The sequence below is a fragment of the Rutidosis leptorrhynchoides genome, chromosome 11 (assembly GCF_046630445.1).
Source record: "Rutidosis leptorrhynchoides isolate AG116_Rl617_1_P2 chromosome 11, CSIRO_AGI_Rlap_v1, whole genome shotgun sequence".
In the NCBI taxonomy this organism is placed as follows: Eukaryota; Viridiplantae; Streptophyta; class Magnoliopsida; order Asterales; family Asteraceae; genus Rutidosis; species Rutidosis leptorrhynchoides.
Genome location: NC_092343.1, coordinates 248,443,111 through 248,450,259, shown reverse-complemented (window position 1 = coordinate 248,450,259; position 7,149 = coordinate 248,443,111). Strand labels below are relative to the sequence as shown.

Here is a 7,149-nt window from a genome sequence, read left to right as displayed (position 1 = left end):
ATACATAAAAATGAGACTATTAATTTAAGAAACTCGAAAACGATATATATAACGATTATCGTTATAACAACGTCTTACTAGGTACATATGAATCATATTAAGATATTGATACACTTGGTTAATTATGTTAAATGATAAGTAAATATATTATTAAGTATATTAACAATGAAATACATATGTAAAAATAAGACTACTAACTTAATGATTTCGAAACGAGACATATATGTAACGATTATCGTTGTAACGACATTTAACTGTATATACATCATACTGAGATATATTATATATCATAATATCATGATAATATAACAATTTAATATCTCATTTGTTATAATAAACAATGGGTTAACAACATTCAACAAGATCGTTAACCTAAAGGTTTCAAAACAACATTTACATGTAACGACTAACGATGACTTAACGACTCAGTTAAAATGTATATACATGTAGTGTTTTAATATGTATTCATACACTTTTGAAAGACTTCAAGACACTTATCAAAATACTTCTACTTAACAAAAATGCTTACAATTACATCCTCGTTCAGTTTCATCAACAATTCTACTCGTATGCACCCGTATTCGTACTCGTACAATACACAGCTTTTAGATCTATGTACTATTGGTATATACACTCCAATGATCAGCTCTTAGCAGCCCATGTGAGTCACCTAACACATGTGGGAACCATCATTTGGCAACTAGCATGAAATATCTCATAAAATTACAAAAATATGAGTAATCATTCATGACTTATTTACATGAAAACAAAATTACATATCCTTTATATCTAATCCATACACCAACGACCAAAAACACTTACAAACACTTTCATTCTTCAATTTTCTTCATCTAATTGATCTCTCTCAAGTTCTATCATCAAGTTCTAAGTGTTCTTCATAAATTCCAAAAGTTCTAGTTTCATAAAATCAAGAATACTTTCAAGTTTGCTAGCTCACTTCCAATCTTGTAAGGTGATCATCCAACCTCAAGAAATCTTTGTTTCTTACAGTAGGTTATCATTCTAATACAAGGTAATAATCATATTCAAACTTTGGTTCAATTTCTATAACTATAACAATCTTATTTCAAGTGATGATCTTACTTGAACTTGTTTTCGTGTCATGATTCTGCTTCAAGAACTTCGAGCCATCCAAGGATCCATTGAAGCTAGATCCATTTTTCTCTTTTCCAGTAGGTTTATCCAAGGAAATTAAGGTAGTAATGATGTTCATAACATCATTCGATTCATACATATAAAGCTATCTTATTCGAAGGTTTAAACTTGTAATCACTAGAACATAGTTTAGTTAATTCTAAACTTGTTCGCAAACAAAAGTTAATCCTTCTAACTTGACTTTTAAAATCAACTAAACACATGTTCTATATCTATATGATATGCTAACTTAATGATTTAAAACCTAGAAACACGAAAAACACCGTAAAACCGGATTTACGCCGTCGTAGTAACACCGCGGGCTGTTTTGGGTTAGTTAATTAAAAACTATGATAAACTTTGATTTAAAAGTTGTTATTCTGAGAAAATGATTTTTATTATGAACATGAAACTATATCCAAAAATTATGGTTAAACTCAAAGTGGAAGTATGTTTTCTAAAATGGTCATCTAGACGTCGTTCTTTCGACTGAAATGACTACCTTTACAAAAACGACTTGTAACTTATTTTTCCGACTATAAACCTATACTTTTTCTGTTTAGATTCATAAAATAGAGTTCAATATGAAACCATAGCAATTTGATTCACTCAAAACGGATTTAAAATGAAGAAGTTATGGGTAAAACAAGATTGGATAATTTTTCTCATTTTAGCTACGTGAAAATTGGTAACAAATCTATTCCAACCATAACTTAATCAACTTGTATTGTATATTATGTAATCTTGAGATACCATAGACACGTATACAATGTTTCAACCTATCATGTCGACACATCTATATATATTTCGGAACAACCATAGACACTCTATATGTGAATGTTGGAGTTAGCTATACAGGGTTGAGGTTGATTCCAAAATATATATAGTTTGAGTTGTGATCAATACTGAGATACGTATACACTGGGTCGTGGATTGATTCAAGATAATATTTATCAATTTATTTCTGTACATCTAACTGTGGACAACTAGTTATAGGTTACTAACGAGGACAGCTGACTTAATAAACTTAAAACATCAAAATATATTAAAAGTGTTGTAAATATATTTTGAACATACTTTAATATATATGTATATATTGTTATAGGTTCGTGAATCAACAGTGGCCAAGTCTTACTTCCCGACGAAGTAAAAATCTGTGAAAGTGAGTTATAGTCCCACTTTTAAAATCTAATATTTTTGGGATGAGAATACATGCAGGTTTTATAAATGATTTACAAAATAGACACAAGTACGTGAAACTACATTCTATGGTTGAATTATCGAAATCGAATATGCCCCTTTTTATTAAGTCTGGTAATCTAAGAATTAGGGAACAGACACCCTAATTGACGCGAATCCTAAAGATAGATCTATTGGGCCTAACAAACCCCATCCAAAGTACCGGATGCTTTAGTACTTCGAAATTTATATCATATCCGAAGGGTGTCCCGGAATGATGGGGATATTCTTATATATGCATCTTGTTATTGTCGGTTACCAGGTGTTCACCATATGAATGATTTTTATCTCTATGTATGGGATGTGTATTGAAATATGAAATCTTGTGGTCTATTGTTACGATTTGATATATATAGGTTAAACCTATAACTCACCAACATTTTTGTTGACGTTTAAAGCATGTTTATTCTCAGGTGAATATTAAGAGCTTCCGCTGTTGCATACTAAAATAAGGACAAGATTTGGAGTCCATGTTTGTATGATATTGTGTAAAAACTGCATTCAAGAAACTGATTTCGATGTAACATATTTGTATTGTAAACCATTATGTAATGGTCGTGTGTAAACAGGATATTTTAGATTATCATTATTTGATAATCTACGTAAAGCTTTTTAAACCTTTATTTATGAAATAAAGGTTATGGTTTGTTTTAAAAATGAATGCAGTCTTTGAAAAACGTCTCATATAGAGGTCAAAACCTCGCAACGAAATCAATTAATATGGAACGTTTTTAATCAATAAGAACGGGACATTTCAATAAGAACGGGACATTTCAGGTGCAACACGAGGACTTCCCAGGGGGTCACCCATCCTAGTACTACTCTCGCCCAAGCACGCTTAACTGCGGAGTTCTGATGGGATCCGGTGCGTTAGTGCTGGTATGATCGCACTCGAAATAAATGTCCCTTTTTAATCCTTTATAGCTAACTTACCTTGCCTACCATGGGTGGTCACACCTGCCCTGACTTTCCATGATGTACCACGACTCGATTCGAAGCTCACACCTTAAGAAGGGTTCGGGTGACATGGCAAAAACTCGTTAGAGATGTATAATGTTCTAGATCCAGTCTAGACACGCGAGTGATCTAGGATGTGGTTGTCGAAAGTCGACGTATAATGGTGTCGGACTTGGTTCTCGATCGATACTACGAATCTCCAACGTATAATGTTCCCGGTCGATACTAACCACTCACGTATCGACTGTGGTTGACATACGGTGTAGTGACCCGAACTTTTCCATGTTTATATATATTAATTGAGATTGATGTTTACATGATTAAATGTTTCCAACATGTTAAGCAATCAAACTTGTTAAGACTTGATTAATTGAAATAGGTTTCATATAGACAATTGACCACCCAAGTTGACCGGTGATTCACGAACGTTAAAACTTGTAAAAAAACTATATGATGACATATATATGGTTATATATATAGTTAACATGATATTATGATAAGTAAACATATCATTAATTATATTAACAATGAACTACATATGTAAAAACAAGACTACTAACTTAATGATTTTGAAACGAGACATATATGTAACGTTTATCGTTGTAACGACATTTAATGTATATATATCATATTAAGAGATATTCGTACATCATAATATTATGATAATATAATAATTTAAAATCTCTTTTGTTATTATAAACATTGGGTTAACAACATTTAACAAGATCGTTAACCTAAAGGTTTCAAAACAACACTTACATGTAACGACTAACGATGACTTAACGACTCAGTTAAAATGTATATACATGTAGTGTTTTAATATGTATTTATACACTTTTGAAAGACTTCAATACACTTATCAAAATACTTCTACTTAACAAAAATGCTTACAATTACATTCTCGTTCAGTTTCATCAACAATTCTACTCGTATGCACCCGTATTCGTACTCGTACAATACACAGCTTTTAGATGTATGTACTATTGGTATATACACTCCAATGATCAGCTCTTAGCAGCCCATGTGAGTCACCTAACACATGTGGGAACCATCATTTGGCAACTAGCATGAAATATCTCATAAGATTACAAAAAATATGAGTAATCATTCATGACTTATTTACATGAAAACAAAATTACATATCCTTTATATCTAATCCATACACCAACGACCAAAAACACCTACAAACACTTTCATTCTTCAATTTTCTTCATCTAATTGAACTCTCTCAAGTTCTATCTTCAAGTTCTAAGTGTTCTTCATAAATTCCAAAAGTTCTAGTTTCATAAAATCAAGAATACTTTCAAGTTTGCTAGCTCACTTCCAATCTTGTAAGGTGATCATCCAACCTCAAGAAATCTTTGTTTCTTACAGTAGGTTATCATTCTAATACAAGGTAATAATCATATTCAAACTTTGGTTCAATTTCTATAACTATAACAATCTTATTTCAAGTGATGATCTTACTTGAACTTGTTTTCGTGTCATGATTTTGCTTCAAGAACTTTGAGCCATCCAAGGATCCATTGAAGCTAGATCCATTTTTCTCTTTTCCAGTAGGTTCATCCAAGGAACTTAAGGTAGTAATGATGTTCATAACATCATTCGATTCATACATATAAAGCTATCTTATTCGAAGGTTTAAACTTGTAATCACTAGAACATAGTTTAGTTAATTCTAAACTTGTTCGCAAACAAAAGTTAATCCTTCTAACTTGACTTTTAAAATCAACTAAACACATGTTCTATATCTATATGATATGCTAACTTAATGATTTAAAACCTGGAAACACGAAAAACACCGTAAAACCGGATTTACGCCGTCGTAGTAACACCGCGGGCTGTTTTGGGTTAGTTAATTAAAAACTATGATAAACTTTGATTTAAAAGTTGTTATTCTGAGAAAATGATTTTTATTATGAACATGAAACTATATCCAAAAATTATGGTTAAACTCAAAGTGGAAGTATGTTTTCTAAAATGGTCATCTAGACGTCGTTCTTTCGACTGAAATGACTACCTTTACAAAAACGACTTGTAACTTATTTTTCCGACTAGAAACCTATACTTTTTTTGTTTAGATTCATAAAATAGAGTTCAATATGAAACCATAGCAATTTGATTCACTCAAAACGGATTTAAAATGAAGAAGTTATGGGTAAAACAAGATTGGATAATTTTTCTCATTTTAGCTACGTGAAAATTGGTAACAAATCTATTCCAACCATAACTTAATCAACTTGTATTATATATTATGTAATCTTGAGATACCATAGACACGTATACAATGTTTCGACCTATCATGTCGACACATCTATATATATTTCGGAACAACCATAGACACTCTATATGTGAATGTTGGAGTTAGCTATACAGGGTTGAGGTTGATTCCAAAATATATATAGTTTGAGTTGTGATCAATACTGAGATACGTATACACTGGGTCGTGGATTGATTCAAGATAATATTTATCGATTTATTTCTGTACATCTAACTGTGGACAACTAGTTGTAGGTTACTAACGAGGACAGCTGACTTAATAAACTTAAAACATCAAAATATATTAAAAGTGTTGTAAATATATTTTGAACATACTTTGATATATATGTATATATTGTTATAGGTTCGTGAATCAACCAGTGGCCAAGTCTTACTTCCCGACGAAGTAAAAATCTGTGAAAGTGAGTTATAGTCCCACTTTTAAAATCTAATATTTTTGGGATGAGAATACATGCAGGTTTTATAAATGATTTACAAAATAGACACAAGTACGTGAAACTACATTCTATGGTTGAATTATCGAAATCGAATATGCCCCTTTTTATTAAGTCTGGTAATCTAAGAATTAGGGAACAGACACCCTAATTGACGCGAATCCTAAAGATAGATCTACTGGGCCTAACAAACCCCATCCAAAGTACCGGATGCTTTAGTACTTCGAAATTTATATCATATCCGAAGGGTGTCCCGGAATGATGGGGATATTCTTATATATGCATCTTGTTATTGTCGATTACCAGGTGTTCACCATATGAATGATTTTTATCTCTATGTATGGGATGTGTATTGAAATATGAAATCTTGTGGTCTATTGTTACGATTTGATATATATAGGTTAAACCTATAACTCACCAACATTTTTGTTGACGTTTTAAGCATGTTTATTCTCAGGTGATTATTAAGAGCTTCCGCTGTCGCATACTTAAATAAGGACAAGATTTGGAGTCCATGCTTGTATGATATTGTGTAAAAACTGCATTCAAGAAACTTATTTTGTTGTAACATATTTGTATTGTAAACCATTATGTAATGGTCGTGTGTAAACAGGATATATTAGATTATCATTATTTGATAATCTACGTAAAGCTTTTTAAACCTTTATTGATGAAATAAAGGTTATGGTTTGTTTAAAAATGAATGCAGTCTTTGAAAAACGTCTCATATAGAGGTCAAAACCTCGCAACGAAATCAATTAATATGGAACGTTTTTAATCAATAAGAACGGGACATTTCAGTTGGTATCCGAGCGTTGGTCTTAGAGAACCAGAAAATTTGCATTAGTGTGTCTTATCGAGTTTGTTAGGATGCATTAGTGAGTCTGGACTTCGACCGTGTTTTCTTTAAAAATGATTGCTTAACATTTTTGTTGGAAACTATATATTTTTAACATATGAATATTATGTGATATATTAATCTCTAAACGTGTTTGATATTATGTGATAGATGTCTACCTCTAGAACAAGTCCCATTGACTCACCTAATAATAATGAAGAGTCAAATGTAAATTGGAATAATTTG

The 7,149-nt window shown here is 31.4% G+C and overlaps 1 non-coding gene across 1 annotated transcript; it reads right to left on the bottom strand.

Moving 5' to 3' along the window:
* Positions 1–3,168: 3,168 nt before the first annotated feature.
* LOC139877956 (5S ribosomal RNA) lies at positions 3,169–3,287 on the bottom strand. The gene has a single exon (XR_011768854.1). It is a non-coding gene; the product is annotated as a 5S ribosomal RNA (ribosomal RNA).
* Between the last annotated feature and the right edge of the window lie 3,862 nt (positions 3,288–7,149).